Below are 11,007 nucleotides of genomic sequence, written 5' to 3' on the forward strand. Positions count from 1 at the left end.
CCTTTCCTCCTTCACAGCTCCCTGGGGGTACAGGCCACATCCCAATTCCTTTATCTCTCTTTTTTCCTTTTCTCCTACCCAGTTACATGGAGGTATTATCAGTGTCTGCTTTTAAGAATATGTAAGGAGCAGAGACAGGATCAAGATGGTAGAGGAGGAAGGCATGTAGCTCACTTCCTCCCGCAAAAACATTAACAATCTAACCGCAAGCAGGATGTTTCACCCAGAACATCTACCGAATGCTGGCAGAAGACCTCAGACTGAAAGAATTTAGAGAAAGAACTTTCTCTGGAAAAGCAGTTAGTAGATATACATGCAAATAACATGGGCTAAGTATGGTAGAAGGCAACTTGGTAGGGCCTAGAGATCAAGGTCCATTGTCCATTGCCTCTGGAAGGCTCAGAGGGTTTTGACCATTTTGATGAGTTACTTGGTTCTTCTGGGTCTCTCCCATGTATACATCTTATTAAACTTTTGTTTGATTTTCTCCTGTTTATCTGCTTCATGCCAATTTAGGCCAATCAGAAGAACTTAGAAGAGCAGAGGAAATTTTTTCTTCCTGACCACAGAGAATAGATGCATAAAAATAGATGATCTGGCTTTAAGACATTCAAGTGAATTAGACTGTACAGTCTGATGGTAACAGGGCTGTGGTTATCATTGATTATAAAATAAAATAAAATAAAACTCATGAAATTGATTTGAGTGCCTTTAAGTAAATAATGTTGAATTTTACTGCCTTTGTTTCCTTCAATGTGTCATTCATCATGTGTACTAAATTTTAAAGTTATTTTTGTAGAAATCGTTATTTTAAAGTTTTTTTTTCTTGATTTTTATTTAGTGCATTAGTTGTGCTTCTCCTTTTGGTGGAAAGGATTTAGTTTCTTAAACAAAATGCTGGTTTGGAATGCTCTTTTCAAATCCTAACTATACATTCTAATTTTTAATGAATTTACTTCCACACAAAGTCAAGCAAATTTTTAGAACTTATTGATTACGTTGAATTATTATTTGAAAGCTTCAGAGTTTTTTTTTTTTTGAAGGAATATTTTAAAACGATTGGCAATTAGATGGAATGCAGTGCATTTCTAAAATAGAAGATCATAATTTGAAACACATATCATTTTAGAAATCATAAAATTGTCATATTTGACAAGCTTCCTATTGTATGCAGTTGTACATTGTTGCAATATTTCATTACTTCATTTCAAATGGTAACACAACAAAGCCCTAAGAGACATCTTTTCTATATTTCTGCATCTTTTCATATTTGTGATTGTTAAAAGTTAGCACTTCTTGTGGAGTTTTCTCTCTTTTCCACTAAAATCTTTTAAGAACCTCTTTTTTTTAACCTCATAAGGGATCTGCAAAGTCTATCTGCTGTGGTCTCCATGCTCATCTCCACTCAGCCTTAGGAGGAGATTCAGAGTCTCACAGTTGGTGGGAAAATGAGGCAATATCCATGGGGATGATGCCACCCTCATTTCATTTCTTTTTGTAAGTGCTATCTGTCACACTAAACAGAAGGGACCAAGGCACTTGCCTCCAAAGACATCTGAAAATTTATGACTTGGTGTACCAATGGAATAAAAATCCAGGAACTAATCTTGCTAACCTTATGAAAGAAGTTTGAAGTATTTATCTGATGTGGAGCTGGTAGATATACAGTCAAACAAGCTGAGAGTCCAAATTGCAAAATTCAGGATCAGCTAGTGGTAGGAAGATGTGACTGAGTCTTTGCTGCTGATATAAGTGCTCAGGGTAAAGCAGAATCCGTGTTTTTGTTTTCTTTGTATTTCATTAGTAGAGCAATTGGGGCAGCCAGGTCAGCAGATGAAATGCCGCATATGTAGGGGAAAAAAAACTATTCTGTCAGTACCATGTTATGATCCAATCTACCTATATTATGCTCAGATGCCATGTTTAAGTTTCATCCTAGGAAGGTAATTTTGTTTTGTTCAAACTGCATTTTTTCCCAAATGATCTTGTAAAAATCTTCAGAAGCCTCACTTGTGGTGTGCCCTTCCCAAACTAGAGATATATTTATACTTAATTACAGGTACAGAACTGAAAGGCCACATGCAGAGGACACACAATTCCACGTGGCTGTTTGTGAGCCACAGCCATATTAACCAAACATGCATCTGTTGGGGCCCACGGCAGGTTGCCCCAAAATATGCCTTAATGGTATGTTGATTATTCTGAATGAAAGGCACTTAAGAAATGATCTATCTAAGAGGGATACTTTGATCCTCCTTCCTGTCTCCCTAAAAGCAGAAAATAAATCTCATGTGAAAAGCACACTTTTTACATTTGGAGGAAGACTCCTATTATGAGAGATAGGGAATTCAGGGCTGAGAAGCCTGTATAAACAAATCTTTTTGCTTCTTTAATTTACTGCCACAGGCCAAAACTGTTTAGACTCTTCACAAATTTAAGCACTCAAAGCCTAATTTTTCTTTTGTCTATTCCTCACAAATGTATTGTTTCTTTGTCTAAAAAGTACAAAAGCTACCTGCTTTGGCCACTTTTTAGGTCCTATTTCTGTGAGACCTCTGTGCCCACAAATTAAAAAATTTGTTTCTTTTTTCTGTTAATCTGTCCAGTGTCAATTTTTACTTAAGAACCTAGAGGGGAAATATCCCCATCCCTGACACATACATAAGCTGCTCTACTTCTATTTGTCTTAACTTTTTCAACAGCAGAGTGACAAGAATAATAGCATCAATTTTATAGAGTTGTTAAAATAATTAAATGGACAATCACACAAAGAACTTAGCAGTGGACATACAGCAAATTGCCAATAACTATTAACCAGTAGTTACTATTTTTGTGTTTACATATATAAGACTCTATTAGTCATAACATGGTAATAATACGCATCAGACACTGTATTAGATGTTAACATTAAGTAGGAACACTCTTCTTTTGGAAATTCACAGTGTCAATCAAAACCACCACACCCTCCCCCCAAAAGAAAACAAACAAGACTGAATAAGGGTGGAAATAAGAAAATAACTTATTTATGGTCATAAGAATTACAATTTGGGAGACAGAGATTTGGGTAAAACCTAAACAGTGTTCCAGGGAAGAGAAAGAGTAAGGGGATTATAAATGCAAAAGCCATGAGGTTTTTCACACTAGAAAGGAAACATCTGTCCTTAAGGGATGGCTCTCACTAGTTAGTTATTGTAGCACTAAATGTCTGATAAGGATCTTGAGTTTCTGGTAGATATTACAGATGCCTTTATTACGACAGTAAGTGGTTATAAGACCAGATACCATCCTGGCTGAGAGTCATGTATAACTCATGGATCTTCAGTGGCCTCCCAGCTCCATTTTAGAGAGATCGCTTAATAATACTGTCTCCACTGTAATTTTCCTTCAACGACAGATCCCTGGGAGAGTAAGATGGTATTTTGTGCAAAATGCTTAGACAGAGTTTTGAAAGAACAGGAATGTACAGCAGTTAATCCTACTGCTGCAAGAGAAGCAAGCATAATTTTGGAAAGAAAGTTATATTTGCCATATAATTTCAAAGTACATAAAGCAAAGGGGAAATTAGGGGCAAAGGCCTGGGAAAGTTAGAGGGTGTACCCTTTTGGGGGTATATTGAGTAATGTAGGGCTCAGAGTTCAAGTATTATGGAGTTGAATCTGAGGAATCTGATTGGTTTACAATTAAGCCATAAAGAAACAATGAGCTATTACACATTTATTAAATAATAATGAAAATGCTTATTATTAGAGACATCACTACTGGTATTTGTATGCATACTTACCAACATTATTTCTCAACAACCAAGAAACACAATATAAAACACATTATCTTAAACAATATCTTCCTCTTTTTATAAAGAAAAAGAGGGCGGTTTGTCCAGAATTTATCTCAGTTATTTTATAGAAGTCTAAATCAAAGTAAAAGAGCTTCAAAGGAAATGGATGACACTTAGGATGTTTTACTTAAAACCTATAGTATAAAACTATATGGCAATAAAATATTTTCTTACAAAGGGGAGCAGAATTTGCCACCCCAAAATATTCCTCTATGGCAGAAGGATTATGTTGAGTTGGTTATATTCAGGAAAGAGCAGACATAGGAGAAGCTTTGGAACCACACAGAAGTTATTCTTTTGTAAGAGATGTAAGAATGTCTGCCTCTCTGTAGGAGGAATGGGAAAAGGAGAATGACGAAATCTTTAGGAACTCTTACCAACAGAGAAGGCAAGGACTTAAATCTGCACAACAACCATACCTTCTTTTAACATCCTTTGCCCGAAAATATCCCATAATTGGCTTCTTGCAAGCCCTCCCAAATCTTTTTATGTCTTTAGCTGGAGCTGGTATTTAAGGTGATGGGTTGGGTCATTTCAGAGAGTTACTTAGTCGTCCTGGTATCTATCATGTATACTGGAGTTACACTTTATTAAATTTCTGCTTTTTTTTCTCTTGTTAATATTTTATAACAGAGATGTCTCAGCCAGGAGCCAGGAAGGTGTTAGGTAGAAAGTGTTACAGCGGGCAGATAGCTGGGTATAAGCAGGGAAAGGGGGGCTGAAGCCAGATTGCAGGCAACTACATATCATGTAAACAGTGAGGTCCATGGATAGGCAAAGACAAACAGCAACTTCCAGACTGACAGTAAACAATGGATTTTGGGGTGATAAGTGCCCTGGAGGAAGACAAAAAAAGGTAGAAAAGAGCAGGACTCTACATCCAAATGTAACTTGCTGCTCATTATGCCCTCATTCCAATAAAATTATAATAAAATTAGCCACACAGGTAAGAAGTACCCATCCTGCACCAATGCCATGACACTCTGATCAAAGCTAAATAAGGACAAAAATCCTTATCCATTTGGGAAGGTGAGGCTAGAATGAAAATTAGGGAATGGAAAAAATAATAAAATAAAGTAGTTCCCCTTGTGGCTCAGCAGTAACGAATCCAACTAGTATCCATGAGGATGCGGGTTCTATCGTGGCTCTGCTCAATGTCTCTATGAGCTGTGGTTTAAGCTGTAGGAGCAGCTTGGATCTGGTGTTGCTGTGGCTGTAGAGTAGGTAGCTGTAGCTGCAGCTCCAATTGAAACCCTAGCCTGGGAACTTCCATTTGCTGCACATGTGGCCCTAAAAAAAAAAAAAAAAAGAAAAAAAAAAGAAAATTAGGGAATAGGACCCCCAAACGCCTCTTCTCAGTGAAGATTCCACCTACGCAATTAGATGCCCCTTATAACCCGTCTGCCAAAGAAACACAGGGTGGCTGCTGGCCTCTCTGCCCGGGTCTCTTTAGGAGGTGTCTTTTTCACTTACATAAATCCTCACTTTACTTTCTCAATTTCTGTCTCATTTCTGAACTCTGTCTGCAATGAAACAAGAACCTTTTCTTCTGCTCTTCTAGATTCTTTTGACTGGTCTAAGAATTAAATTGATATAAGATAGACTAATAAGATAAAGTCAAACAGAAGTTTAAAGCATGGAAGAGACCCAGAAGAACTGACTAACTCACCAAAGTGGCTGATGCCTTCACCTTAAATATCATCTTCAGCTAAAGACAAAGAGGATCTTAGGGGTAGAAGTTTGGAACTTCAAAGAGAAAGAAGGCAATTCACACGGAAATGGTAAGAAAATGTTGGGTAAACAAAAGTTTGCTGAGCCTTGAGGAGAATGGGACACAGAGAGGAATCCTAAAGAGCCTTTGCTGGATTGCCCCCTGCCTACACACCTAATTCATTCTATAGCCATCTCTAGTACCATCTCTATTCCTATAATAAGCTTCTATCTTAATACTTAGGCAGCTAAGGGGGGAGGTGAAAGTTTCCTGGTCTTTTAGGACTTGATTATGATTATTTCAGACAGTTGCTGATCAGGGAAGGAAAGAGAGACAAAGGCAAGGGAGGAAGAGTCAAGAAACAATAGTACAGTCTTGGGGCAGGATCCTGGTTCCCTCTCAAGAGATACACATATTGATGTGGGCATCTTATACACCTAAGAGAAGAGTTATATTCCTTATGCTCCTTTTAGAAATGAATACTTTAAAGGTGAACAGCTTGGAGTCCTTTCTTGTTCTTCTCCCTGGCTTAACTGCATCCAAAACACAATCACCCATAAACTAAAGATTAGGTATCCTTGAGCACAGTTGCATGTGGGTTAAAGATTATTAGCACATGATGTTTTTTTTCAGAAGCTTTCCTAGTTTGTTCTAATCTCTGATCAATATGCTACTTTTGCAAGCACACTATTCTAGGCAGTAACTCGGAAGACCACCAACACGATCATGGTGAGATCCTTGGAGGCCAGCTTCGATGACTAAGACCCTCCCCAAAGAAAGAAGAATACATGTTTGCCCCAATCCTGATTCCTTTCTGAAACCTGTTTTTCTCCTTTTTACTATAAAACTCCCTGCAGTTCTTCTTAATGGAGGGCACAGTCTTTAAGGCATTGGTTGTGGCCTCCTTTGTCTTGCAAAGCAATAAAAGCAATCTTTTTTTCCTTTATCCAGAACTCCATGTTGGGGTTTCTAGTTGGCACTGGTGGCCAGAGGCTGAGTTTCAGCAGCAAGGTCAACATATTACCCTTTAGGTTCCAGTTGATGTGATGGTGGTTGAACAAGTCAGACTGATCTGGAAGCCTGAACTGAAAGAGAACTAGGAGTATTTACAACTGATAATGTTATCTTTGTTATTGTTATTTCTCTTGCCTGATTCTTTTGTTTCCTTAAGATCATTGAGACCTATTCTAAGGAAAGCATTGTGACTAGGCTTAGATGACACAATGGCTGAGGCCAAAAATGGCTGCTCTTATGTCAAGAAAGCCATCCCTGTCTTGTTTTTTTTTCCCTCGGGGACACCCCCCCACCCCCTTATCTGTTTATAATAACTTACATGCCAAAGAGACATTTTGGAGCACAACTAATTTTTCTCCCTTACAAGGAGTAGAAAGAAGATTCTTTTCTCTCCTCTACACTTAATTTGAAAATAGTATTTTATTCCTATTTTTTTTTGTAACTGAAAATAACTATTTCACTTTACCAAATATTATCAAGTAATCTCAAATATTGATTCTATTTTTGTCCATTTCAAAAAAGGCTGTTTCTCAAAAAAAAATAGCTCCTTTAGGGACTATATTAAATATTTATATGTACAATAATAAAAATCAGTTTTAATTTATTATTCCTATTGTAAATATCTCTTCTACCCACTAGGAATATTCTTTACTGAAGCATGTTGCCTGTACCTCTCCCATTTATCCCAATGGATCATAAAATCTATTTATATAAGCACCATTCTCATATTTTTCCACTCATCTTTCACTACCTTATTTTCATAGCCCTATATCCCATTGGACTTATTATACACCATTTAAGTGATTTACATCCTCTTTGTTCCTACAAATATTTATTTTATCATAGGTTTTTACTTTTTCCTTTTGTTCTTTAACATTTATATGGTGAAATTCATCTATCATTTTTAGTAATGCTTTCTTTTTTGTTATACAGATAAAAGCCCTAATTTATCTGGTAGACTTGATAATGCAGTGGTAGAATTTAATAGCTCAACAAAGTTCACTGATGCTTATTTAATGCATAAAATTTATGGCAGTCTTATTGATAAAAAAATGAATCATAACTATTAGCTATGAGCACCATAGCACAGAATTCAAAGATAACATCATTTATGACACATAATGTTATATGACATCTCTTATAACAAGAATGTAAAAATTAATTTAATTTGTATTCAAATAACATTTAAAAATGCTAACACAATTAAAAAAAAATAACATGAGACATTTTTATCTCTTGTCCTTAATATTTTGACACACAAAATATTTAGATGAATATATATAAATTTTCATTTTTTTAAACTTTAAAATCTCTCTATAGATGTTTATTACTAGTTCCAATAACAGTCACTTAAAGCTCCTTTGAATTTAGAGATCAACTTTCTATTTCAGCATTTTTTTATTTGTTGGTATTTTTTCCTTTCTTTTCACATTTTTCATGCTGGAAATTTATTTTGGAAAGTTAAGTTTAGGTGACTCTGTTAGCCAGAACTGAAAACATACAACATCTTGTTTAATTCAAGCCTTACCTTTTTCTCTTTGTTAATTGCAAAGTTTAGGTTTTACCAGTCTACACCATTCAAAGGACAATTATGATTGGTAATTTTCCTCTAACCTTTTATTAGACCCAAATACTAAAGGATAACAAATCTATACTAGCAAATGGTCCTTTATCTCTATACGTATTTTTAAAAATTGTGAAGTATACTAAAAATTAAAAAAATACTATTATGAAAGTATGAAATATTTTTTATAAAAAGTGAATTTAAAATATTGAACATAAACGAAAATAGCATGGCTAAGATTCAGTCAAATTCTAATACATTATTCATAACAGTCATAATAATATAAATATTATTCAAACTTGTTACTTAAAAATTCATATAACTGATTTAAAATGAGTAGAAGTCCAATTACAGAGGTAAAATATAGTGCAATGTCTCAATTTAAAATGTTCTTTTTATTTCATAGATGTTTTCTACCAATTTTCAAAAGACTATAAATACTAAAAAAAAATCAAAACAAAACACTGTTCTCCCTTAGCTGGTATTCCATACCAATACACTATGATCTCCATTATAATACCCTACTTTATGAAGATTAAATGCTTTTGCAATTCAAACACAGTAAAATTGGCTTAAAGCAAAATCAAACACTAGTTTGCTGGTTCAGGATTTGAATAGTGGAATGAGAAATCTCTCTTATATTGCTATTGTGCACTGGTCAGCTAAGAAGTAATTGCTTTTTATAAGGCAAATTTGCTTTTACTTTTCTAAGGTAATGAAATGAACCTGAAACACTTCCTTTGAAATCAAAGTCACTATCCCTGAAATGTCACCAGACAAATTCCATCATATAGTTTCTGCAAACACATAATGAGAAAGTTAGGCATGGAATTGATTGACAGAATTCTATTAGAAAGCCTCTCACACATTCATCTATAATTATCTGTGTTGTAAATCAATACTGATTTGATTTCTTCATATTCGTGTGCTGTTAACATGGAGGGAAAACCAAATCGTATGTATTTCTGAAAGAAATACCAGAAATGTACCAACGTGCTAAGATGTCCCCAACTAGTTTACTGATCTGTTTGTGACGCAGTACATATATACGCAAAGATCTAGTGTGACAAATGGTTCTAAAAATGCCCTTAACAATAAATATCCACAAAATTATCAAATGTCAAAAGAGAAGGTTAATCTTGAAGCAGTATTAATTTTTATGTAAAAGGAAAAACATGTTTCTTTTCAAATGAAATATGACAGCTCACATCAGTTCCATTCTTTAGTGGTAAAAGTAACTTAAAAAAAAATACACCTCTTTGAAATCTCATTCTGTGCTCAGTTTAAGTGTGTATAAGTTACATTTTACAGAGGTGTTTTAGTGGGAGTAGGATGATCTGTAATGTGAATTTAGTCCCGGTAGGATAATGAGTAGGACTGAATATTTCTAGATTAAATAAAGATGGACAATAAATATTAAATTTTGGATATATTCTGTATTTAAATAGTCCTGTGAAGTGGTATTTAGGTAATTATGCATTCATTTCTTGTATTTCTGAAAATTATACAGAGTTTATGATGGTTGTGTTACACAGAGTTTTCAAAACATAAACGACATGGGGATATTTTAATTCAAACAGCTCTTCAGCACATAATTTTGAAATAAATTTCTTACCTGAAAACAAGCTGCTCCATATGATGATTTAAGTGGTTTGTAAGCACTTTTACGTAGGTTCTTTGCCATGTCCCAGTCTTGGTGAATCGTTTTATAACAGCATGATCAAAGTATCAAAGGAATCTGTGAAAAGTATAGAATAAATCAGTACAGTAATTAAAAGACAGTAAAAAAGCCCAAGACATTAGGCAATGCAAATACTTTTTTAGCTAGTATCAAAACATTATTTCAGTCACATTTTCCAACCTTATTGAATTTTCCGTTATCTCATATTACACAAAACTAAAGACACATGGCCATGCAGACATCCCCAGGTACTCAGTTGGTTACTGTGTTCCAAGGTCTATAAATCACATAATATTTTATTTGATCTCAAGAGCACTTTGGTATTTGAAAGGTCCTGCTTTATTGTTTTAATTCATACCTGGAAATATGAATTATTTCTTATCTTTTCTTCCAGCTCAATACTGAGCAAGACATACTTCTCTCTTACATTCCCGAGCGTGGTGTTTATAATCACGTGATTCATGGACTACAAACACCACACACTGTTATATTAATGCAGCCCCAGTAGAAATAATGCATCCATCTCAAAAATCGTTTCCCCTAGATAACTGCTCATTATAGAAACTCCTTCAAAATGCATATGTGCCTAAATTGGCTGTTATCTTTCTAATAGCGATTTATTCTTCAATGCATGTATTTACATGGAAAAAATCTGTGGTGTGAGGTAAAGAGCCATGAATATAGAAGTTGGCATAGGAAGCATGGAACATGGCATTACTTACCTTGGTAATGTGCTATTGATCCCACTCATGTCACTTCACTGAATCACAGTTTATTTACATTTAAAATAAGGTAATAGGATTAGTGAGAGCCTCAGTTCCTTTATTTATTTATTTATTTGGTCTTTTTGCCAATTCTTGGGCCGCTCCCGCGGCATATGGAGGTTCCCAGGCTAGGGGTCAAATCAGAACCGTAGCCTCCAGCCTACGCTGGTGCCACAGCAACGCGGGATCCGAACCGTGTCTGCAAACTACACCACAGCTCAGGGCAACGCAGGATCTTTTAACCCACTGAGCAAGGCCAGGGACAGAATCCGCAACCTCATGGTTCCTAGTCGGATTCGCTAACCACTGAGCCACGACGGGAACTCCGCCTCAGTTCCTTTATTAATCCAAGTTGCCTTTACTTTTATTTGATATGTATTATCGCTTGATATGTCTAGGTAATTTATTTTTTTAACATTTTCCAAAGCAAATTATTCA

Source organism: Phacochoerus africanus, chromosome 6 (genome assembly GCF_016906955.1).
Source record: "Phacochoerus africanus isolate WHEZ1 chromosome 6, ROS_Pafr_v1, whole genome shotgun sequence".
NCBI lineage: Eukaryota > Metazoa > Chordata > Mammalia > Artiodactyla > Suidae > Phacochoerus > Phacochoerus africanus.